This window comes from Balaenoptera physalus (genome assembly GCF_965194825.1).
Source record: "Balaenoptera physalus genome assembly, chromosome: 6".
Taxonomy (NCBI): Eukaryota; Metazoa; Chordata; class Mammalia; order Artiodactyla; family Balaenopteridae; genus Balaenoptera; species Balaenoptera physalus.
This window is the reverse complement of record NC_138885.1, coordinates 45,194,747-45,219,695: the sequence shown is the minus strand read 5'-3', so window position 1 is coordinate 45,219,695 and position 24,949 is coordinate 45,194,747. Positions and strand designations below refer to the sequence as shown.

At 41.3% G+C, this 24,949-nt stretch overlaps 1 protein-coding gene and 1 long non-coding RNA gene across 2 annotated transcripts in view; one reads left to right on the top strand and one right to left on the bottom strand.

The window, feature by feature from the left end:
• Window positions 1-7,390, bottom strand: part of LYPD6 (LY6/PLAUR domain containing 6) — a 404,935-nt gene extending 397,545 nt beyond the window's left edge. The window contains exon 1 of the mRNA XM_082465219.1: window positions 7,235-7,390. The gene's annotated coding sequence lies outside the window, so the exon portion shown is untranslated. The remainder of the gene's footprint in view (window positions 1-7,234) is intronic.
• A 125-nt stretch (window positions 7,391-7,515) lies between these two features.
• The window catches only part of LOC309662430, a 65,953-nt gene continuing 48,519 nt past the window's right edge, over window positions 7,516-24,949 (top strand). The window contains exon 1 of the long non-coding RNA XR_014264671.1: window positions 7,516-7,774. This is a non-coding gene — a long non-coding RNA (uncharacterized lncRNA). The remainder of the gene's footprint in view (window positions 7,775-24,949) is intronic.

The following is a 24,949-nucleotide window of genomic DNA, read 5'->3' as shown; positions in this document are numbered from 1 at the left end:
CGTGAGCCACAACTACTGAGCCTGCGCGTCTGGAGCCTGTGCTCCGCAACAAGAAAGGCCGCAGTAGTGAGAGGCCCGCGCACCGCGATGAAGAGTGGCCCCACTTGCCGCAATTAGAGGAAGCCCTCACACAGAAACGAAGACCCAACACAGCAAAAAATAAATAAATAAATAAATAATTTAAAACTTAAAAAAAAAATAAAAATAAAAATGACATAAAAAAGTAAAATTGAGAATTAAAAAAAAAAGAATGCTATTAAGGTAGTAAGAGATTACATACGAATAATTAAATCTGGGTGATGGGAAGAGAAATGATTATTTTCTTCCTTGAACCTTTCTGTTGTTTTTTGTTTAACAGAAATTATCTATATACTTCTAAAAAGCACAGTACAGCTTAGTATGAAAGTGTGAAACAGCCAGCTTTTTATTTCCAGGTGGGAAGATGGCAAATCTAACTTGCCCAAGTCCTGGGTCATGGTGATTGATGGCTTAGAGTCTGTTCAGTAAAGACCCTCAATATCTAGAGCGTATTCCTAGGAAACAAAAGCAGCGAAGTGTCTCTGAGGAGAACAGTCACAGCTTGTGATATTTATTTGTTCTTGGTGGACATCCAGAGACTAAACTTAGATGGCAATTGTCATAAACTACAAAACCCAAACCTATCCCTTCCATCTAAATCAGTCTTCTGTGATCCCCCTCCCCTCCCCTACCCCCCAGCCCACCCCCAACCTTTACAGCTTTTTCTCTATGCAAGTAGTAAGTCTATTCAACATATTCTTTGAAGGCTTACTCTGTGCAAGACAATATACTCATGCCAGCATTCAAGAGAAATAAGACATGATGTAAATAAGCTAGACTGTAAAGAACAGTAAGTTAGTACAAAGTACAGGTATACGTAAAAGAGGAAAATTTACACTGATGTAAATGAGGAGAAAAGGCTTCTTTGGGGAGACTGCATTTGAACTAGGCCTTGAAGGTTTAAAAAGAATTGTCAATTGGGAAATACTGGATAAAAGGACACTCCTGACTAAGGACACATCTGACCAAGAACAAGTCAGAATTGCTACAAAAGTTTCTGTGCATTCATTCGGTTGGGTGACTGGGAATATGAATTTAAAGAATTCCATAAAGGAAAATCCTTCTATGAAGTTATACATAAAAGGAAAACCATGTACTTCTAATACCATTCCTTTGATCTTGTACAGAAAGACCTTACATAAATTCAGAATATTACTTCTATTAAAGTCAGTATTTTTAAGAGTTAACATTTTTAGAACACTTGAAAGTCAACTTTTTTATCTTCAAGATAAAAAGTTCTAAGAAATTAAATGTATTCCGCATGGACAATCAAGTCGAAAGAACATGAAAGATCTACATAGCAAGAAAAGAACAAATTCCAGGGAGATATGCTAGATATTTTAAATTTTTTATTATAGATCTCCAAGAACTCTGTCTTGTTAACTTAGTTTGTTCTAAATACCAACATTATGCCACACTTCTAGTTGCTCAAAACCATTTCATTAGGTCAGCATTATTGGGTAGTTTTAAATGTCAAAAAATATATGTTGGTTCCTCCTCACCTAGGAATTTAAAGTTTAATTAGTGCAACCCCTTGATTTTATAGTTGAAGCAGATGAAGCCCAAACACTGGGTGCCTAACTTGTTAAAGGTCAGTCAGCTAGTTAATGGTCACCAGTTAAAACTGGAAGAAACTAAATAACTTGCCTAAGGTCACACAGTTGGCAACTGGCAGGGCCAGAATTACAACATGGGAAATCCCAGGCCTCTATCATTGCTCTACACTGCCCTCTCTGCCAATGGAAGATTAGCATAATCCCTCATAAGCAGGTAGAGTCCTGCAGATGAAAAGCCATACAAATAAAAAGTAGAGTAATAAATGCTATTATTATAAGTGCAAGTAAGTGTATATATTATCTAAATTGCTTTAATGGCATAAAGAAACTAGTATTTCTAGATGTCTTGATGGAAACAAATAATGTGTACATTTGCTAGTTTATATACAATTTGGTACTTTTTGAAAAGGGGGGAAAATGGGATGAGAATAATGCAATCTTTATCCTGCTTTTTAGGGCATAAAAATATTAAGAAATATATTTTTGAAAATGTTTATCCAAAATCCTACCACCCAAACACATTAACTGTATTGTTATTTAATCATTTTGAATGCTTAGAGATACTTGTTTTGATAACTCAAGTAACAATCATGATTTTTTTTTAAAAAATGTCAAAGATAGGACAATCTTGGCTTTAAGAATTCTTATATCTATGGCTTCTAAAAGGTCTACAAAAAGATGAAGATTTCACGCCCAATACTTCTGTTCTGCCTAACAATCCAGGATGTGGTAATCATTCATGCATACACCTGAATGTTTTTTGGAATCTATTTTTAATTTTAGCCTGCAGCCCCTCTCGGCAAAAGAGAGAGTAAGGATGAGCAAGTGGGATGCAGGACAGGAGATGAGGGTATTACATAGTCTTTGAGCTTATTACTTCCTGTCTGAACCCCCTTGCTTTCAAATATCAACAGATGTGTTCTAGTTCTAGTTTTTTATTTTCAGGAAAAATAATCCAAGTTCACTGTATATGTAACTGTGTGCATGAGAATTTGACTTCCAGTATCTGTATAGCTCTTCCTTTGTAGCAACCTCATAAGGGTAAAAATGTCAATTAGGCTACTAGATATGGTAGCTAGCCACCAGTTATAACTATGACCCCTACCCCTAATTGGTAGACTGAGAGAAAACTAAAATTATCTGATGGGGACATCATACTTGGGGCTTCTCTGAAGGCCCTGGCTCTGGAAACTGGGCACATCTCTTATGGGATCCTGGAAGCTTTGTCTACGGAGTTGTTACAAGACATACCAGCTTCCATTAACTTGGTTCTTCATACCCTGATAGTTATAGCAAAAATGGAACGCCTTTTGATTTCCCAGTTCTCACTATCTAAGGAAAGCATAGTGTTCATATTCAGCCACACTTTTCCCTAGTACGAAATACAAAAAAAAATTATTTAAACATGCTGCCTTTCATATATAGGGAATTCAGGGGGAAAAAAACAGGTAAGTTTTTCGAATGCGGATTTACAGAAGACATAGAAATGATAATTAAATGAGCCTTTGTTATAGTAAGACTATTTGAAATCTGAGGTTACAACACTATATATTATTTTCATAATACTTTTTCTTCTAAGAGCAATACATGTTCATTGAAGAAAATTTGGAAAATACTGAAGTAAAGGAAGATAATAAAAACATCTGCGATCCCATAATACCCAGAGATAGTCACTATTAATGTATTGATGCATTTCCTTCTATAATAGATAGACGAACAGATACGTAAAGAGGATTTATACAAACTAACTCAACTACACACTTTTAATGGTATCACACTAATATAGAATTTTATATCCTTTTCTTAACATTAACTTTAACTTGGTGGACACACTTTTTTTTTTAAGAAAGCTGAGAGAATATTATCCAGCTATGTTGACCTCTGATGGGAATGGAATCCAAAACCATCTCCTATAAATGTACTTGAGATTGCTTTTCCCAAGTACACTTATCTTCAATCTTCCATTTTGACTTTAATCTTCTATTATTTTTCTTCCCATTTAGGCCGTCTTTTTAGTTATTCCTATGGTTCAACTTTATCAGTGTAGTTTTCACTTACCCATAAGAACTACATACCATCTACAGATATTTATAAAAGTTTAAATAAAACCATCCCCAAACTAGTTCCTGGAAGACCTTATTTGTCCACTCAGAGAAGTGTCTATCTCCACTCTCTGTTTCTTGTTTCTTGGTCAAAAAAAAAAATTCATGAATAGGGAGGAACCAGGATTTGAAATCCAGTCAGGCTTTCTGAAAGTTTAAAAATATCATATTTTGGGCAACACTTTAGCCACAAATATATTTCCTCCTTAAACTCTAATACATTATTCCCCCTTTCTCCAAAATAAGTTGTACTACTGTAATCTGTGTTCACTTTGAATACTGATCTATAGGGACATGGATCTGGCCTGATGGCTGCAGGGTCCCCCCTGAAACTCCTCCCCTGACAAAAGCCCCGCAAGGCCGCCAGCCAATGCCCCAGAGAGCTGTCATTTACACACTAAGGTTCAACACACTTGCGTGATGGCCGTCTTGGTGATTTAGTATCTAGTCTGTTGATCGGGTCTGGAATATCCTGAGCACTTGCCATCTCTTGATCTATTACCTCCAGTGTGTTTATTGCCTGAGAAAGCCTGGGTATAAGAATATTACTCAGCCAAAGCAGAAGCAAAGAATTCATTTACACTGTGTTCTCTTTTTATCTCTGAGTATCTGTTTGGTACAATGTAAGCCAAGTATTTCCACAATTCTCCTTTCACAGTATGTAAGAGTCTTTCATTATTATTTTGGGACTCCATTGCAAGAATTTTTCCACATTCATTTTTGGCCATCTCACTTTTAGTGTGCTTGGGATCTGTCACCCTTCAGGGGCTTAATTTAATAAACTGACCCTTCAAATATTTCTACCTACATTAATCCAAACAAAATTAATTCTACTCATCTTAAAAAATATTATGCAATGTCATAAATAAAGATCATGAGCAATAGTTTTCCAAGAAAAGATGTGCAAATGATGGGTTTTTAATAAATAATCAGATAGGCAGATAGCTGTAAGCCCCTTATTGCTAGCTATGCAAGTGAAAACATGATTTCTCTTTAATCAATGTGTTCTGTTGCATTTGTAAACTAGTTAATGAGGATTTCAGGACTTTTGATGAGTGAGTTTTTTTTTTTTTTTTCCGGAGTGGCTCTGGGTTTATTTAAGTAATCTGTTTTGTCAATTCTTTTTAAAATTCAAATGACACTAATGAAATAATCATTTATTAGAGCTTCATTGTAATTGTCTATTGAACTTATGAGGAGTTTCTGCTTATAGAGTAGGGAGACTTACATATTTCTCAAACATCTATGCCACTACTAGTCACTTGATTTTTCTGAAGCACTACCATAAGGACATCATTCTTTAGGGTTTTGATTACTTGCATATTTAACAACTCATTAATAAAAATAATATGCCCCTTGGAAAAGGATAGTTCCTTAAAATCCATTATTAGCTTTCTCCTTAAATGTTTATCAGCCCTCACCTTACAGGGAGCTAAGTGGTACTTTGCAGAGAGCAAAGCCTTTTGGGAATGGTACATAATGGTCGAGAAGCTATGCGCTGAATAGTAAAAAGAGGTACAGAAATTAGAACTAGGAAAGAAGGAAGCCCAGCATGAAGAAAGGAAGGGAGGGAGCAAGGGAGGGAAGAACTTGGAAAAATAATTTGACTTGAACTCTGCTATTCACCTTGGAAAAGTCACTCAACCTCTGAGAGCCTCAGTTGTCCCACCTGTAAAATCAGGGTGACTTCCTCACAGATACTTTAATAGTAGATCTCAATGTGCCATGTAAACTGTACATATGATGCAAAGTATGGTTTTTTACTTGGCATTATTTGCTATAATCAGTCCCGTTTATGCATTCTGTGCTATAAACATTCATCTTATAAAGACTGTCAACAGCTTCAAAATGTAGACCTATGCATTGTAGCTACCCTTTTTGGTCTGGAAGCATTTCTGATATTTTTAACCCCAAAAAACTAATTCACAATTTTTAACAGCCTTTGTGTGCCTACAAGCTCGAAAGCTTACTGTTTGCTTTCAGGACTAGAGTTCTGTAAAACCTCTTTTTAAACAAGGAAGCCTCTTCTAAGTCCTGTTTCAGTCTGGTGCCTTTGGTCAAGGAGGAGACTAAAATTGAAAACAGATAGATGTTTTACATTTAAATGGGTTTACCATAAATGTGTATTAAGTCATTTCATGTACGATTGCACAAATATCTTTTGCAAACTTGGTACACATGAGCACATATACAGTAACCATTAACGTCTTCTAGAGAAAAAGGGTGCAGATCCAAAAATTTAAAGAGCTACTTCGAGTAAGAAAATGTAATGGCTTTAAGGGAATTGCCCTAATAATATCAAGGCATCTGCAATGGCTGGCCAGAGAAGAGCAGAACAGAGCATATGTCACTGTAAGTCAATTTAACAAGAAATAACCTTCCCCCTGGAGAATCTAAACTCCCTAGCCTCCCACAAAGAAAACTGAATTTTGGAGGTCACACCTTGGGTGAGTTACCAGAGGGAGAAGCTTAACATTCTTTCTGTCATATGCTCTGGGAGGTCAACGCTATTCTACCAACTAATTCCCTACCAAAGAGTTGCTCCCTCCTCAATGTCCCGCCCCGCCCCCCCGCCCCCCCAAATTACAACAAGTCCTTGGAGTCCCCTAGGAAATGACAAATGATTGTGACACTTGAGATGCCAGGGACCACGCCGGATACAATCATACTCAAACATCAAGTTTTGAACCTCACTGTGTGGAGTAGGGTCGAGGCAGGGGTTGGGGGAGTGGAGCTGGTGAGATCGCGGCGGGGGTCAGAGCGAGTCAGATAGACCGACCGATAGAGAGCTTTAGGCTAAAATAGACTGTTTAGCCAAATGTAATCAATGGAACTGCTCTTACTGGAGAGAAAAGCGGGTCGCCAAGTCAAGCCCAGGCGAAGCTCTGGCTCCGTGGGCGAACGCCACCTCGCCGAACCCCCATAGTGGGCGGTCGGAGGGCCTTGCGCGTTAGCGCGATGGCTGGAAGCGCCCCAGCTCACCGCCCCACGGCAGCGGTTCTGGGTGGGCGCAGCCGGGCCACGGCCGCCGCCCACCGCCACCCCCCGCCCGCCCCGCAGCAACATGTGGGGCGCTGCCACTCCGCCTCCCCGGTTCTCCCTCCGGCTGGAGTTCCTGGTGGACGCACGCTTGGCCCTGGGAAGGTGACGAATTACTCTTGGGAAAGATTCCTCCAGCGTTAAACTTGGCAGCTCCTGACATTTCCATCCCACCCCCAGAGCACCAGCACTACACACACGCACACACGCCTCTCCGGACCTGCCCAGGCTGCGCGCAGTGCGGACTGCCCACTCGGGGGCAAAACACCGGAGCGGGATGCAGAAGCGAGGACACCAGCTCTGCAGGCCAGGGGCGGTGGGGGGAAAGACTGTCCTAGCACTGGGTAGTTCCAGGGACTCAGCCCACTCCGTGGTTGGCCCAGGCCCCGCATAAGCTCGGGCCGCTGGCAGGAGCCCCGTTTCCTTTTGTGCTCTCCCGGGAAGCCCGCCTCTACTCACCCGGGCTGCACGCGGATTCCGGCCGCCAGCGGCAGCCCGCTGCTCCATCCCACGAACACTGCGGCGCCCCCGGAGTGTGCAATGCGGAGCCCCGCCAGCGCGCGGCCGGAGCCGGGGAGTGAGAGGAGGGAGCGAGGGAGCGAGGGAGGGAGGGAAAGAAGGAGGGAACGCGGCGGGGAGGGACAGGGCAGTGGGGGGCGCGCGCCACTCCCATTCGCGCCGGGCGCTCGCCGCCTCCCGCAGCCGCTGCTGGCCCGCCCGGCCTAGCCGGCCGCGGGACCAATCAGGGCGCGCGGGGGGGAGCCGAGCCCTCCGCGGGGCGCGCTCATTGGTGCGGGGCGCGCTCATTGGTCCAGAGCGCGCGAGCCAACTCCGGGAGAGTCTGCCTGAGCGCCCAGTGTCCAAACTCCAGCGGGCAGGAGCTGCCGGCCCGGCGCAGCTGGGGTGCCCGGCTCCGCGCTTCGGCCGGCAGGGTGAGTCTGCCGAGTTCCGCGGACGGAACCGGGAGGATGTGAGACCTGCCCTTGAAGCCCGTTCGCGGTGAGCGTTCAAAACTAGCAATGTTTGCTCAGGTTGCACTGACCCTTTCCTGTGAGCGACCCCCTGCGCCGCCCGCTTCACCCCGGCCAGTAGCTGAGTGAGGGAAAGCCTGGCCGTGTGAAATGGCCCCAGCCACAGCCTACTCCCCCGCCACCACCAGGGCCGTGCGAAACCCCCTGCACCTAAGAACCGGAACTGAAAAGCACGTCGAGCTCCTTACCCAGGGCAAACCTAGACCACCTGACGTTTGCAATAGAAGACGCACACCGCGGGCCGGGCGACGGAGTGGGGGAGAGAGCCGGGGTTGGTGATGGCAGATCCTCGTGAAGAAGTGGGAGTCGGGTTGTGGGTTTGGTGGGAAAAGCCCAAGGCAGAATTCTCCCACCCTCTGCCAAACGTTTCCCTCAAGTAACCACCCCCCCTCCCCAAACCTCTCTGGAGGTATTGATTTTTCTCTTCCCTGTTGTAAATCATGCTTGACTCTCGGGGACTTTTCAATCCAGAGCCTCAGAGTGGAAGCGAACCCGCCTACCCTCTGAGCACCTCTGAGGGCAGGCGAGGACCGGGGCGGGGGCGGGCGTGACGAGGGAAGGTCCCCGGGAAGGTCAGGAGGAAGGATTCCGTCCGGGAGCCGGGAGCTCGCCCCCAGCTGCAGCACCTCCGCCTGGTACCTGGCCTGCAGGCTACCTTTGCTAGGACGGCCCGCCCCAGTGGCTACATTTGTCCATCGCTGAGTCCCCTTTCTCTCCTCCTTAGCTTTTCTATTCTTCGAGCTTCTTTTCAGGCAGACGTCCTCTGAATCTTCCTGACTCTTCTTCTCCCCGCTCCTCTCAACATAAAAATATCCTTTTCTTTTTCTTTTTTTTTAACTTCCCTCCCATTTCCTCTGTCTGGAAGGGTCTCAGATAATGTGTTTTTGATTCACAGCTCCTGGACCTCAGAAAGTTTTTCTCTTACTTAGTTTATGTGCACAGGTTCACACAAGCTCTAGGTTCAAGTGGGCAAAAATAATTAGCACTCCAAACATTTGGACACGGGAGGTGATCGCTGCAGAGCTGCCTTCCTGCAGGGATCAGCACATTGAATGAATTGAACATGAATTAATGGAACGGAACCTGGAAATGTCCCTCAGTGACTGGGCAGGTCACCTCTGAGAATCTGGTACTAATGAGGGCATGTCCTGGGTGTCATCGCTGCCCCTTATTTAGTTTCCAGGGAAGAAATTCTTTCTTCGGAAGTTCCCACTCATGTACCTAATTCACTTGATTTTTTTTAAAAAATTGACTCAGCTCACAGTATAGTCAAAACTTAACATTTGGGTTCAAAATTAAATTCAATATATTAATGTTGTTCATGAGACTCTGAATTCCTTGTGGAGATAGAATCCTTAGGATCTATTTTAGAAGAATGATAGGATAGGCACTCAAAATATCAGCAGTGGTTATCTCTGTGCGCTGAGATAAGAGCTGATTTTTTTTTCTTCTTTATGCTTTCCTATATTTTCTAAAGAACATGTAATACTTATTAATCAGGAAAAAAAATAATATGTTAACTCCCTACATACGATACTCTCCAGGCATCAGAAGAGCTAAAACTTTAAATTCTCCTTCTACTTTACCCTTCACATCTTATCAATCACCAAGTCCCATAAATTTGATCTCCTGGAATAGCTTTCAGGTCTGTCTCTCCTCAACATCTCTGCTGCCACTGCCACACCCTTATCATCTCTTATCCGGGCTTCAGCCATAGTCTTTACTGCTCTACTGCTCATGTCACTTAAAAGCTTAAAATCCTTCAGTCTCCCCAACTCCATCGCTATGAAGTTCAAACCTATCCTGGTTGGCAAGGCCTTTCCTTCCCATCCTGACCCCTGCCTTCCATTTCGGCTTCATCTGCTGCTTCCCACACTTCCGTAAATAGGATGATTCTACCCTACTGGGACTCTTTGTCCTTCCCACAGGGGTTGTGTGACTTCACACGCCCATGGCTAAGACTGTACAGTGCTGCCGTGGTGCCCTTCTCTTCCTCCCCAGCCTCATGCCACCCCCACCTGCAAGTTCCTACCTCTGCTTCAAGACTCACTTCAAATGTCACCTTTTTTGTTTTTAACCCAGATTTATAGAATTGCCATTACATGATGCTATCTTTTTTTTTTTTAATTTAATTTAATTTTATTTATTTATTTTTGTCTATGTTGGGTCTTCATTTCTGTGCGAGGGCTTTCTCTAGTTGCGGCAAGCGGGGGCCACTCTTCATCGCGGTGCGCGGGCCTTACACTATCGCGGCCTCTCTTGTTGCGGAGAACAGGCTCCAGACGCGCAGGCTCGGTAATTGTGGCTCACGGGCCCAGTTGCTCTGTGGCATGTGGGATCTTCCCAGACCAGGGCTCGAACCCATGTCCCCTGCATGAGCAGGCAGACTCTCAACCACCGCGCCATCAGGGAAGCCCTAAATGTCACCTTTTTTAATGCGATCCCAGGAGCAGATTTAGCAACTCTTCCTCTCTATACTTCAATAGCAAGCACTTTATTTATTCAACGATTGTTTATCCAGCTCGTATTATGTGCCAGCCACTATGAAGAAAACATAAATTGTATTTATACTCCTGGAATAGACCATGAGAGAGACAAACATTAAGGCCCGTCACACAGAAAAATAATTGTAAACTGAGATACGTGTGATGAAACCACCACCTGTGCAAAGAGAAGCATGGTTTACTTTGAACAAATGCCAACTATAGTTCTTACCACATTGTGTTATAACCTGTTTATTTATTTGTCCGAAGTTCTATCTCCGTTCATATTCATCTGTGTACCGTCATCCAGAACACAGTGTCTGGTTCATTGTAGGTGCTCAGTAAAAATTTTTAAAGAAATAAATGGATGAATAAATGAATGGGCTTTTGAAGCCCCCATGAAACATTTTATTTCATGTATTTACATACTACAATGGTACAGAATCTAAAAGTCTTTAGTTCTGTGTTTTAAAAATTGATATTGTTAGATTCTTGTCTTATCTTTTCATAACTGTAATCTAGTTCTCCCAGCATAAATTATCTAATTTCTTCTTGTTTGATGTCACATTTAGGAGACATAACTAATGTACTATTTATAGATAATCTGTTGGTGCCAGGAGGAATTTATTCTTTTGGTGTTTTTATAAATTTGGCTTTTAACATATAAATATACAATTTTAAGATACAAAGTACAATCCATAAAAGAATAAATAAATTAGACTTTATCAAAATTAAAAACATGTGCTCTGCAAACAAAACTGTTGACAGAATGAAAAGACATAGAGAAAATATTTGCAAATCATATATCTGACACAGGACTTGTAGCCAATATATATAAAGAACTCTCAAAACTCAACAAGAAGAAAACAATCAATTAAATTTCTTTAACAGACAAAAGATTTGAACAGACATTTTACCAAAAAAGATATACAGATGACAGCAGTACATGAGAAGATGCTCAGTATCACTAGTCATTAATGAAATGCTAATTAAAACCACAATGAGCTACTGCTATACACTTAATATAATGGTTTAAAAAACCCCTGATGATACCAAATTCTGATGAGGATGCAGAGCAACTGGAACTCTTGTATATTGCTGCTGGGAATGCACAATGGTACTGCCACTCTAAAAATAGTTTCACATCTATTATAAAGTTCAGTATACACTTATCCATATGGTCCAATTTTCCACTCCTAGATAGTTACCAAAGTGAAATGGTAGGCCTATATTCACACAAAAACCTCTAAACAAATATTTATAGCAATTTAATCACTAAAATCTTGAAACAACTCCAAAGTCCCTCAACTGGGAAATAGATAAACAAAATGTAGTACATCCATAGAATGGAATACTACTCAATAATGAAAAGGAATGGGCTGTTGATACGAACAACATTCTATATCCCAATGCACTATGCTAAATGAAAGAAAACAGACTCAAAATCTAAATACCTATACTGGTTAGGAATGGCAGAGCAGCAACATAAAAGGGTTGAGGTTTATTATGATGATGGACCCGCAGTTTGAGGTCTGGATGATCTATATTTATTTTTATTTATTTATTTATTTTATTTATTTGTTTTTGGCTGCATTGGGTCTTCATTGTGGTGTGCAGGCTTTTCATTGTGGTGGCTTCCCTTGTTGTGGAGCACAGGCTCTAGGTGCGTGGGCTCAGTAGTTGTGGTGCACAGGTTTAGTTGCTCCACGGCATGTGGGATCTCCCCGGACCAGGGCTCAAACCTGTGTCCCCTGCATTGGCAGGCAGATTCTTAACCACTGTGCCACCAGGGAAGTCCCTGGATGATCTATATTTAGATGAGGCAATTGTTTAAACCATTGTTAATTCAAGTTTCCTGTCACACAGAGCTAAACCTCATTTTACCTAATATAATGAGTGCATGAATTAATCATTAATGAAAATTCCACTAAACACTCTTTGTGAAAGAAGAAACTGTGACTGTCTTATTTGCTGAAATATCACCAATGGCTTACACAATGCCAGTACAGAGTGGGTACTCAATAAATAATAGTTAAATGAATGAACAGATAAGAATGAAGATAAAGCTGGGATTTTACAGGACTGTAACAAAAATGAGTGTTTTCTCCTTCAAAGTAGCTACTTTGTCACATTACGTTTTTCATGCCAGTGATGCTGTTCCTATTTCAAAATATGTTCCCTTCCCCTTTCTACTTATTAAAATATTGCCCTTTCTTTAAGTAAAATTGTTTCCCTAAATAAATTATTCACTTTCTTTCTCTTGATGAGCAATCAATAAATTTAACATGTCTTAACATTCTACTCATTTTTCAATATTCCAAGTAGTGTCTAGTTTATCTTCTTTTTCTCTATAACAAATATCAGAAGTTTATATAACAGGCACACAGTAGAAATCCAGAAATCCAGTTATGCAAAGCTTGAGAGAATTTGGCTCAAAAAACCATCATATTTCCAGATGTATCACTAAAAGTAATTTTCATTTATTGGACACTGATGGTTGACATTAAGCTTTTGAACTATTATTAAACTATTTCTATTCTAACCAGTTTGCCCAGTCAAGTGACTTTGAAAAATCATTTACAGCTAAGCAGTTATGGAATTTATTATAAGAACTCAATTTTCTCTACCAGTTTTTCTACTAGGAAACAGTAATTTTAGCTGCCAGCAAAGACCCCTCAGTTGCTTTAAGACATCAATCAGTTTTATATCTGTTTCTATCAGGGAGCAATTTTTGCATAAACACGGATACCACCTTACATAGAATTGACATTGTAATTCTTCCCATAAATAAGGTTGTCTCCTAATTACCATCTGACAATTAAAATATTGGAGGTTAAGGAGAGGAAGTTGTGAGAGATGGGCAGGTATATATAAGTTAAATAGGATATTGTAAAGAATGAATCCAAAAAGGTCTAAAAGTTTCATTACCTTTCTTTTCCCCAGTGTCTATCACTGTACCTGAGATAATCTAGCACTGGTTGAATTTTTGCTTCTGATCTTACTTCCGTACTCAGGGGCAAGAAAAAATGAGATAAAATTTCAAGAGGTTGGGTTTCCATCATTTCATCAACTTCTTCTCTCATCCCCATTGTTGATGCCTATAACTCCACAATCAGAGCAAATTTCCTTAGCCAGATCACAAAGAGGGTTTATCTTGAATTGCGTGTTAACCTGAGTGGTGGTAATGGCTGCCTGGAACACTGTGCCAACAAGGATCATAGGGCCAATCTGATGGATCGATTAGCAAACCTTTGGTGAAGGAGAGCAATTATAATTTGTGCAGATTGGCATGGTTGTAGAATATCCAGATGAGGTTACCCAGGGGGTAGTTGGATATGAGGGCCCAAAGCTCAGTAGAGGTATACATTTTTGAGACATACAAGTTTAAACTCTCTCCACTCTCCACTTGTGCACATAGCAGACATGTGCTTGTTCCTTCTGAGACCTCACATGGCCTCAGCACCCTTCTGAGTTCACTGTTCCTCCTAGACACCACCAACAGATAGCTGTTGGAACAAGAGATGGAAAACAGTTTCATCACACAGTGTAGGATTAATTCAGGTTTAGCACCTTGTGGGTTAGTACAATAGGAAAGTAGCTAAGGAAGTTGTTTATGCTAGTGAGGGCATTATTCAAGTGACTGACCTTGTTGTCTAGGTTGGGTAAGAAAAGAAAAAATCAAGGATGGACTTAAAATGAATTTTGTTTCCTCATCAACCCCAAAAACTGGAAACCAACATAATTCCCTGTCCTTGTATTAACCAATTCTTGAACCAGGCATACTTTGCTCTCCCTATGTTAAATATTCCTGGGACCAAACAAAAATATCCTAGCTCTTTGCTCCAGGGAATACCTGCTTCTGGAAAAAAAACCTGTGAGCCTATTAAACTGCTCACATTTTAAGGCTAACTTCTCAAGTGAGTACTTCCAGACTCTCTCCTAGCTGTGCCTTCCAAAGTATTATGTCATAGACTCTGCCCATTCCAACTAGTCCCTGCTTTTCAAGACTTGCCTAAAAATCCCAGCTCAGGCTCTAAAAACTTCATAAATACCTATGGGAATGAATGAAGGGAATCCAGATGAGAACAGGGGCTATTTATTCAGCGTTTACTATAGCAAGAGATTTAAGCTACCCTCACTTGCATTTGGTAGAGACTAAACCCAAGCAGAAGAGTGGTAAAGCTTTATAATTAAAAAAGAAAAAGTACAACGTCTGGTATGCTCTAATTGGAAATTGTTGTCGTGGAGAGGCTGGAGGTAGGGTAATTAGAAGCAGGGAATCCTATGTGACTGGCTTGGGAAGCATATTTGACTTTCTCTGCTTAGTCCTGAGTTGAGCGGGGAGGGAGCAAAATTAGGGGAACTGTCAGTCATTGACCAGTCTTGACCATTTTAGGCCAATTGCTGCAGAGGTTGTGGTTTGGCTTCCTGGTTTGGCTATCACCGAGGCTGTGGGTCAGAGCTCTATTGCTATATGTGGTCCGGCCATTTGTGCATTTGTACCTTCAGTCTCTCATATTCTTCCCTAATTTTCTGATTCTGAGTCTCTACTAAGACGGTCCAGGAGATGTTGTCCATATTGCAGTAGAGCTAATAAATTTAGCTTTGCTTGATCTATAAGTGTTTCTGGTGGTCTTTTTTTTTTTTTTTTTCCTCTGGAGCCAGACTCCTGGGTTTGTTTGTTTGTTTTTTTAATTAATTAATTTATTTATTTATTTTTGGCTGTGTTTTGTCTTCGTTTCTGTGCGTGGGCTTTCTCTAGTTGCGGCAAGCGGGGGCCACTCTTCATCGCGGTGCATGGGCCTTTCAGTATCGTGGCCTCTCTTGTTGTGGAGCACAGGCTCCAGATGCGCAGGCTCAGTAGTTGTGGCTCCTGGGCCTAGTTGCTCCGCGGCATGTGGGATCTTCCCAGACCAGGGCTCGAACCCGTGTCCCCTGCATTGGCAGGCAGATTCTCAACCACTGCGCCACCAGGGAAGCCCCTCTGGTGGTCTTTTGAAGAGTCACCAGTGAATAGTCCATATCTAGTACTACACGCTGCATGTTATATAGCTATCTTCTTCCTCTTCCTCCCAATGAGTTTACTTCCAAAACAAAACAGGATTCTCCAATAAGATCGCATAGCTCTCTAGGAACACATCTCTGCCCAGTGCCCTCTGTGCAGGGTCTGGCTGTCCAGCCTTGGGAGACTCTTGAATTTTAAAGGCTCCTGGGATCCCAGCAGCCAGTCCTTCCTCTTTGGGGGAAGGCAGAGGGCACAATCTTGCAAGTCTAACACAAAAGTGCCCCTTTGCCAACATTCTCCATGACTGGTAGATTGGGCAAATGTAGGGGTGTCCTAGGACAGACACTGTGAAGGTACATAGAATAATCAAATCAGGAAGTGTTGAAGTTCCCCGGAATGCTGTGTTAAAAGAATAGCAATGCATTTTGCAGACAGAGAAAATTCATTCTTTTACCAAACATTTATTCAACAAAAGGTACATACTAGAAGCTGAAAAGACAGTGATGAGCAAAACAAAAACATAGCTGATGCCATGTCTCATTGAGCTTTCAGTCTAGTGAGGGACAAAGTCATTGATCAAATAATCTAACATATAAATGTGAAATATGAAAGTGTTAACAGAGGAAACTGGGAAGTCTCAGAAGGTATGCTTGAGGGATTAAACACCAAACTTACTTCTTCACATAATGTGCCCATGCAGAAAGTATCCATAACAAGACATTAAAAAACTCGTCAAAAAATCATTAGTAGATCTCTGCTTCCAGCTAAGATGGAACAACAGGGACTGAATTTACTCTCCCAGTGGAAACAACCAAAAAATGGCCGATATCTACACAGGTTAACCCTGTGTAGGTTTCCCAGGGTTTCCATAACAAAGTACCACAAATTGAGTGGCTTAAAATAACAGAAATGTAGTCTCTCACAGTCCTGGAGGGTAGCAGTCCAAGATCAAGGGCATCCTTCTGGAGACTCTGAAAGAGAGTGTGTCCCATGCCTCTCTCCTAGCTTCTGGTGCCTCCAGCAATCCTTGCCAGTCCTTGGCTTGTAGATGTGTCACTCTGACCTCTGCCTCCATCATCACAAAAAGTTCTCCCTGTGCGTCTTCTAAATCCTCCGTTTTCTTTCTTAGAGGACAAGACACCAGTCACTGGATTAAGGTCCACCCTAGCTCAGTATGACCTCATTGTAACTAACTACAAAGACTCTATTCCAAATAAAGTCACATTCTGGGACTTCGGGAGTCAAGACTTCAACTTATCTTTTGGGGGCACAATTCAACCCATAACACTCCCCATTGTAGGAGATCAGGTGGTGGGCTTCACTGAACTCTTCCAAGTCCCTGGTTTTTCCCAAGTCAAGGAGCACTGGCACCTTGCCTTTCAGGTCTTCTCTTTTTGGAATCTAAATCTTCTGGCAAACATATTCAACAGTACCCTTTTCTATGACTACGCTCACACGCGTTAATATATTTCACCTTTGAGTTCTCCCTTGAAAAAAACATTAAAACATCTCCCAGTGTTCCACCCTTAACCCACAAGTGTCTTTAAAATCTGCCACTCAGTTTTAAGTCTGTTTTACAGGGATTTAGGAATGTAGTCACTTTCTAGTTTGTCTTTAAAAGCCCAAACTAAAACTTGAAAGAAAACCTAGAGTATAAGGATAACCTTCCAAATACTTAGCAAATTACATTTTTGTTAAGTATCCCTCATTTTCTCATGCAGATACATGAACACACATGTCTTATCATGGATTTATAGTCTTTGCTGCTCTAAGCCAGGGATCGCCCATGTGTGCAGGAGTGTGTGTTGGCAGCGGTGACCTCACACAGATTTCACGTCCCTTTCCCTATTTTATAGTTAAAATGCCAGTACCATCAGGTGGGTAGAGTTCTGAGTAAATAGCCTTTCAAACATAAGCCAAATTTCTACTGTTGTTTTGTGAGTGAGCCCTGTGTCTATTGGGAACTACAGGGTGGCTCAAGTGCTTGACTATATTTCTTCTGCAGATGTCACACCTTGTCACCACCCACCCCCGCCTCGGTAAGAACACCCTTCAGGCATTTGTTCCCTTTGAGTAAATGCCACTCTCCAAAGAGCCTTTCTACAGGATAAAACATGTTTCGCACAAAGTCCATGCCTGATTCAATGAAGGGGCATAAAGGACATTCTTCCCAGAGGTAAATGAATGATCTAAAGTGTAGAGGATACAAAGTTTTGCGGTTTTTTTCCCACTGGCTGCATCTTATCAAAGTGAAGATTCCTATTGCTGAATCATTAACAGCTGATAGTGTGCATTACAGAGTGGAAAGAAGAAAAGGGAGAACTAATAAGTGTTTTGGTCAACAGACACAGGAGTCTTTCCTTTTACAACAGAGTGAAAGAGACAGGAAAGAGATGTAATTTTCTGTATTTCTTTACTCTTTGCCTGGGGCAGTGCAGCCCCTGCCTTTGAACAAGGTCAGGTGCATTGTGCGTGCCCATGGTTTGAAGAGCATTGAAAGATTCCTGGAGGGGGTGTATCCCCAAGAACAAATGGCTCTGTGGGGGAGGAGAAGGGACCCCACACAGGCTGCCTCTTTATCTCACCAAAGTAGAAGCCCTGCAGGCTCTTAACTAGCTGGGGTGGGTTAACACCTGCCTGGAGAAAGAATGTACTCGCTCTCTGGTCACAGGTAGCTGATTTCCTGATGGGCAGGGCTGGAGGCCCTTTTCTCTCTCCATCTCACTGGGAATTTTTCTGTCTCTGTCTCACTGGAAAATGGATAGTAGACAACTATGCAATGTTTCCAAGTTGAAAGATCAGGAGGCACTAACTCTCAAAGCACATAGCAAGAAAAGAAAAAACTGAAAATATCAAATGTGTACATATTTGTATTGATATATTGAATATAACTGTCCATTTTTGTATTTCAACATTATTTTGGGATATATAAGTATTTTTGCTGTGTCATGATACAGTCGATGGAGGAATTAAGGAGATTTGAGATGGGTGGGGTAAATCAGTGTGGTAATTGGTGTTTATTGAGGTTTTCTGTGTGTGGCTATTAGAAAATGTGTCATTTTGGTTAATACTTTAATGATAAATCATGGTCTCTTCTGTTAGGCGGTTAGCAGATTATCTTGGAGAGCAGGACATGCACACACATAACATTTCTAACAAATCAATAAGTACCAACTTGTATAACATACCACAAGCATTAATAGAAGATTTAAATGCTCAGGCTCTGTCAAGTGGAAGAGTAAATAGGAGTCAGTCATGATAGGGGGTGTGGATCTTACTCCGGAGACTTGGGGTTGGAAAAAATATCATTTCTTTACCATTTTCAAATGAATTAATGCAGATTTTTATCATGATCAAGAGGCAGTGAGTTCACCTTCCTACTCTGAACACATAGCAATGACAGATGAAATATTTAAGAGGCAGGAAGAAAGAGACAGAGAAAGAGAGAGAAAGAAAGAAGAAGGAAGGGAGGGAGGCAGGGAAGAAACCAGGAAGACCCAACCAGGCTCTGGTATAAGATAAGATCTCGTGGACCAGACACAAAGGGAAAACACAAACTGTGGGTTGTCTGGGCTCTGGAAGTAGGCACCAGTGACTGGGAGCTTGATCCCTGTGGACAAGGGGTTCTAAATGTGAATGAGACGTGGAGCAGGGCCAGGCTTCCTGTTTGATGCCAGAGGCAGACAGTGCTTTCACTCTGCTGGGACTATGGCTTCAGATGAAGAACTCTAAGCCTGGGGAGACAAGACACAAAGACAATGTGTTACTCTCAGGAACTGAGCCAACTACCCACTCTGTAAATGGATCGGCCATACCCCTCGATGGCCCCTAGGGGCAGTACATCCTACGCTCAACTGTAAAACCTGGTTCTGGTTTAGGAATAGGAGGGCTGGGCTAGGCAGTCAACCTGTCAGGAAGGGAAAAGTTTGGAGGGAATACTCAAAATAAGCCTGCAAACCAAAATTCCAAAACACGGGAAGAAAGGCTAATTTCTCGCAGGACAGCCAAGAAACAAGACTTGGAAGAATAGTTCACTCCAAATGAAACGCATCTTAGAGAATCGTCTGAAAAGATGTCAGCATAAATTTGTTGAGGTTGTTCAAAGAGATAAAGGCATTGACGATTAAAGAAATAAATTATGGAACAGAAATAGGCACAAATAAAATGAAAATGAAACAAATTAAATCATACCCTAAGCTAGAAGGGCTGGGAAGCCGACCTTGATCATAATCAGACTCCTTCACCTACTGAATACCAAGGAAGCCGAGGCTTCTGTAACGTTATAAGATGAATGGAAGAGCTCTACCGTTAGTCCATCCCGGTCATTGCTAATATTCTCATCGTCCAGGCCCTTATGTTCCCCATGATGACTTGGCTACTTGAGTTACGGGGCAGGGATCACGCTGAAGCTGAGAGCCTCCTGTCTAGGGCTGAGCCTTCCTGGCTGGCATCCCCTCAGAAGTCATGTCACTGAACAGAATGCCACCGAGGAGAAGGACACTGGTCCTACCACTCCGGACATTCCTATCACTTCTGTGTTTAAAACGCACAGGTTCTCAGGCCCTACCCAGAAATTTTGATTCCCTAGATCTGGGTCAGGGCTTAGAAATTAGCGTTTCTAACAGGCTCCCTCATGATTCCTATGCGGCAGACCCAGCATTTGGTGAACACTGTTATTGTTTACAGTCCTCATCTGTCAAGTGATGAAACCAGGCAGGACCAGAAAGAACAATGCTGGCCCAGGTCACACAGCTAACTGTAGCCAGAATAAAGCCCAGTCCTTTCTTCTGCTTATTTTGGGTTTAATTCCCTCTTCCTTTCCTAGTTTCTTAGGTAGAAGCTGAAGTTGTTGATTTGAGATCTTTCTTCTGTTCTAATATAGGGGTTTAGTGCTATAAAGTTCCTCTTAAGTTCTGCCTTAGTGGAATTGTACAAATTCTGATATGTTGTGTTCATTTTCATTCAGTTCAAAGTACTTTGTAATTTCCCTTTTGAATTCTTCTTTGATCCATGGGTAACAAAGAAGCATGTTATTTATTTTCCAAATATTTGGAGATTGTCTGGCTATCCAGACAATACCAGGGTTATCAATACCTGGTTTTGATTTCTATTTTAATTCCTTTGTGGTCAGAGAATACACTGTGTGTGACTTGAATCCTTCTTAATTTATTGAGATTTGCGTTATACCCAGAATACGATCTCTGTTGGCAAATGTTCTGTGTGCCCTTGAGAAGAATGTGTATTCTGCTGTAGATGGGTGGAGTGTTCTGTAAACGTCAGTCAGGTCATTTGGGTTGGGAGTGGTGTTCAAGTTTTCTGGCTGATTTTCTGCTCGCTTGATCTATCAATTATTGAGAGAAGGATGGTGAAATCTGCAGCCACAGTTGTGGGTTTTTCTATTTCTCCTTGTGGTTCTATCAGTTTTGGCTTCATGTGTTTTGAAGCTTTGTTATTAGGTGTATAAATGTTTAGAGTTGATATAGTCTCTTGTTGAATTGACCCTTTTATCAGTATGAAATGGACTTCTAAAAAATCCCTGATAATATTCTCTGTTGTGATACCTACTTTGTCTAATATTAATACAGCCAGTCCAGCTTTCTTATAATTAATATGGCATATCTTTGTTCACCCTTTTACTTTTAACCCATTAGTGTCTTTATCTTTAAAGTGGTTTTCTTACAGACAGCATATAGTTGGGTCTTGTTTGTTTTATCCAATCTGATCATCTCTACCTTTTAATTGGGATGTTTAGTTTATTTTTATTTAAGTTGATTATTGATATGGTTAGGTTTAAAATCTATAAACTTGCTATTTGCTTTCTATTTGTCCCTTTTTCCTCTCTTTCTTCTTTTCTGCCTTCTCTCAGATTATTTGTTTCTTTTTTTAAACTGTATTCAGCATTTTTTTAAAATAAATTTATTTATTTATTTATTTATTTTTGGCTGTGTTGGGTCTTCGTTTCTGTGCAAGGGCTTTCTCTAGTTGCGGCGAGCGGGGGCCACTCTTCATCGTGGTGTGCAGACCTCTCACTGTCGCGGCCTCTCCCGTTGCGGAGCACAGGCTCCAGACGTGCAGGCTCAGTAGTTGTGGCTCACGGGCCCAGTTGCTCCGCGGCATGTGGGATCTTCCCGGACCGAGGCACGAACCCGTGTCCCCTGCATTAGCAGGCGGATTCCTAACCATTGTGCCACCAGGGAAGCCCAGATTATTTGTTATGATACCATTTTATCTTTCCTCTTCGCTTATTTAGATATATTCCCTTGTTTCATTTTTTGAAGGTTTCTTTAGGGGTCATAGTATACATCTTTCACTTATCAAAGTCCACCTTGAATCGATATAATACTATTTTACATGTAAGAACCTTAACAAAAGCAGTTTTATTTTTTTCCCCTCCCAGGCTTTGGACTATTGTTGTCATATATCGTACTTTTACCTGTATTAAAAACCCCACATTATGCTATTTTTGTTGAGTCAATTATTCATTAAAAATATATAAATAATAAGAAAAAAACATAATATACTTAACCCATGTAGCTACCATTTTTGGTGCTCTTCAGTCCTTTGTGTAGATCCGTAGTTCTACCTAATATCATTTTCCTTCTGTCTAAAAGACTTCCTATAATATTTTTTGTACTGTGGTTCTACTGGTGATGAATTCTTTCCCATCTTTGTATGTCTGAAAGAAAACTATTTTTTGAAAGATATTTTTGTCATATAGAGAATTCTAAGAAGACGGTTTTTCTTTTAACACTTTAAGTATATTTCTCCACTGTCTTCTCACTTGAATTTTTCCCATGAGAAGTTCATTGTCATTTTATCCTTGATCCTCTGTATGTAATGTGTCTTTATTCCCTGGCTGTTTCTAAGATTTTATCTTTATCACTGGTTTTGACCATTTTGATTATTATGTGCCTTAGAGTAGTTCTATTTCTGTTTCTTGTGCTTTTGATTCTTTGAGCTCCTTGCATTTGTGGCTTTATAATTTTCACAAAATTTGGAAAATTCTCGTCCATTATCCCTTCAAATATTTTTTTGTCTCCTCCCCTGCCCTTCAGGGACTATAATTGCTAGACAGCTTGAAGTGTTCCCACAGCCCCCTGAAGCTCTGTTCACTACTTTAATCCTTTTTTCCCCCTCTATGTTTCATTCAGAGTGGCTTCTGTCTCTTTGTCTTCAGGTTCATTAGTCTTTTCTTCTATAATGTCCAATATGATATTAATCCTTCCCAGTACATTTCTCACCTCAGCCACTGTAGTTTTCATCTCTAGGAGTTCAATTTGCATCTTTTTCATGTTTCACTTCTCTACTTACAATCTTTAGTTTTTCCTCTAGCATTTTGAACATACGGAATACGGTTATAATAACTGATTTAATATCCTTGTGAACAAATTCTATAATTGTGTCAGTTCTGGATTGGTTTTGATTGATCGATTTTTTTTCTCTTCATTATGATTCTTTGCATTCCTGGTAATTTTTGATTGGGTACCATAAATTGGAATTTTACTCTCTTTGGTTCTGGCCGTAATTTCTTTTTTTTTTTTTTTTTTAAATTCTTTGCTGTTTTCTGAAATTCAAATTTTACTAGGTATCCTCTATTTTTTTCTTTTTTTTAAGTAACTTTTTTAAATTATTTATTTATTTATTTATTTATTTAATTTTGGCTGTGTTGGGTCTTCGTTTCGTGCGAGGGCTTTCTCCAGCTGCGGCAAGCGGGGACCACTCCTCATCGCTGTGCGCGGACCTCTCACCATTGCGACCTCTCCTGTTGCAGAGCACAGGCTCCAGACGCGCAGGCTCAGTAATCGTGGCTCAGGGGCCCAGTTGCTCCGCGGCATGTGGGATCTTCCCAGACCAGGGCTCGAACCCGTGTTCCCTGCATTGGCAGGCAGATTCTCAACCACTGCGCCACCAGGGAAGCCCCATAATTTCTTTTTAAATAAATATTCTTGAACTTTGTTCTGGGATGCAGTTGGGTTACCTGGAAACAGAATGATCCTCTCAGGTTTTCCTTTTAACCTTTGTTAGATGAGACCAGAGTAGAGTTTAGTCTAGGACTAACTTTTCCCACTGTTGAGGCAATACCCTTCTGTATACCTGATGCCCTGTGAATTACGAGACCTACGTGGTGAGAATAGGCACTATTTCCTGCCCTTTATGATCCCTGCTGATTGTTCCCTCTAATACTTTCAGATGGTTCTTTCCCCAGACTTGATAGTTTCCTCACCTGCATGCATGATCAGTACTCAGCTGAATACTGGAGAGAAACCTTCAGATCTAGAGTTTTCTCTCTGTACAGCTGTTCACTCTCCAGCACCCTGGCTTCCGCTGACTCCCAGTTCCAATTCCTCAACCCAGGGAAACTGCGAGGCTCTGCCGGGATTCCCCTTCCCTGTACCACAACTGGAAACAAATGAAGTGAACCCTACAATTGCCCCAGCTTATTGTTTAGAAAGATCTGGAAACTCTAGGCAATAAGCTAGGGCAACTGTAGAGTTCACCGCATTTGTTTCCTCTCTCTGGGGTACCACTGCCTTCATTGCCTGATGTCCAACGTCTTGAAAATTCTTGCTTGTATATTTTGTTCGTGTATTTAGTTGTTTCAGGTAGGAGGGTAAATCTGCTCCCTGTTATTTCATCTTGACCAAAAGCAGACGTCTCCTCAAATACTTGTTAAAGTGAAGAGTGAAGTTTATACAAATGAAAGTATTACAAAATTATTGGCCTGATATCCCATGAATATGGCAAAAATCATGAAAGTGCTTTGTAAATAACCGAAGTCTAGAAAATACAGTACCTGTTCACTCCAAATCATTCACTACACAAGGGAAGTAACTGAGGCCTGCATGGGCCAAGAGATGCAGTAAAGCTCACACAGTTCCTTAGTGCGAGAAGTAAAACCAAGTTTGTCTTTCTTTCCCTGTGTCCAGTATTCTTGCCAATATTCCACTGTTTCAAGCTACCCCAAACCTGCTCATTAACAAGGAGAAATTTCATATTCTTATAAAATATACCTGATCAAATCATAATGCCTTTGCATTTGGAAGCCATGAAAAACAGCCACTGGTTCAATTTATTTGCATCATTAGAAAAACTTTTTTTCAACCTCCTTATAGACACATTCCTTCCACTGAAATGAAATATGTTTGCAGTTCACCTGGAGAGGAAAGGATTGCTGTGCCATGTTAAGTGATAGAATCTGACACTGGCTTAAGGCCATTGCCCCTTGTAAACTGCTGTTTTTATGAGGAGCAGGACAGGTCAATTGCCACAGAAAGCATACATCTGACCACTAGCTCTCCATCTGTACAGGTCCTTTAATCTATTAGGCACCATAGGTTTGATCTTGTGGGGCCTTCAAAATTTCCAAGGATCTGTGGAAATATTAGAGGTATGGGGGAAAATTGATTGGTTCCAAATATTAAAAAGAAAATCACAAAATTAAAACGAATGTTTTTATCTTTAAAAATGCAACATGGGAACCTGCGACTGCAAGTCAACTCTTACATTTCTATATGCATTTAATTAAATGTGGTTATCAGTTCATTTTAATATACTTGATATGATGTGAGTGAGAAATTCACAAGAGTGCTCATGGCCACTAAAGGTCTTTAAAATGCCCCATATTTAGTGACTGAAATTCCAGAGAAGTATTCAG